Below are 1,392 nucleotides of genomic sequence, written 5' to 3' on the forward strand. Positions count from 1 at the left end.
TTTATTATGAAAATTTACAATACTCTCCTTGCCTGCAAAAACAGGAAAAGAGTTAAGCGATCCCTCCAATTTTGTCCTTCTTCTTCAGGAGTTCTCTGCTAATTCTGGGCTTCTTACCTCTCCAGAGGAAATTGGTACTCAGTGTTTCCAATTCTTTGAAGAAGGTTGTTGGTGTTTGAATCAGGATAGCATTAAACTTATGAAATGTCCTGGGCAGGAAAGACATCTTTACTATTTTGAATTTCATAATCCATTAGCATGGGATATTCCTCCATTTGTGAAGGTCGCTTTTGGTTTCCTATAGTAGGGTCTTGTAGTTTTCCTGGTATAGGTCTTTTGGTTTTTTTGGTTAGAAATGTAAGTAGATATTTCAGCTTGTTCTTGGCTATTGTAAAGGGTACTGCCTTCTTGATCTCTTCCATGGTCTTGTCCAATTTATATAGCAAACCATTCAACTTCTGTTTGTTAATCTTGTATCCTGCCACTCTTCCATATTCCTCTATCACTGTCAGTACTCTGCTTGTAGAGCTTTTGGGATTTTCAATGTACAGAATCATGTTGTCTGCAAATAATGATAATTTCATCCCCCTCCTCTCCCAGTTAGATACCTTTGATGTCCTTCTGTTGTCTTATTTTATTAGCTAGCACCTCCAGTATGATATCAAATAGAAGTGAGGACAAAGGACATTCTTGTCGTCTTTTCTCCATTGACTATGATGTTAGCTATCAGGTTGCCATAGATAGCTTTTATTAACTTGAAGAATTGCCCTTCCAATCTTATCTTCCTGAGCATCTTAATTAGGAATGGGTGTTGGATGTTGTCAAATGCATTTCCTGCATCTATGGATATTATCATGTGGTTCTTATACTTTTTCTTATCAATGTGGTGTATAATATAGATGGGTTTTAGGATGTTAAATCATCCCTGAATCCCTGGGATGAATCCTACCTGATCCTGAGAGATGATGCATTTTATTTACTTTTGTATTCTATTGGTCAATATCTTGTTGAAGATTTTTTGCATCTATGTTCATTAGCGATATTGGTCTATAGTTCGCTATTCCTGTGGGATCCTTGCCCTGTTTGGGTATCAAAGTTATACTGGCTTCGTAAAATGAATTTGGGAGTTTGCCTTCCTTTAATACACTCTGAAATACTTTGTGAAGGATCGGTGTCAGCTCTTCCATAAATGCTTTGTAGAATTCTCCAGTGAACCCATTTGGTCCAGGAGCTTTTTTTGTTGGTAGCTTCTTGATAACCATATCAGTTTCTTCTTTTGCTATGGGTTTGCTTAGGTTCTTGACCTCTATCTGGGATAGTCTAGGGAGGGATTGTTTTTCCAAGTGTTTTCCCATGGCTTCCACATTGTTGAATTCATTAGAGTACAGACTT

Source organism: Echinops telfairi, unplaced genomic scaffold, assembly GCF_000313985.2.
Source record: "Echinops telfairi isolate 266 unplaced genomic scaffold, ASM31398v2 ScPeMD7_7468;HRSCAF=8506_0, whole genome shotgun sequence".
NCBI lineage: Eukaryota > Metazoa > Chordata > Mammalia > Afrosoricida > Tenrecidae > Echinops > Echinops telfairi.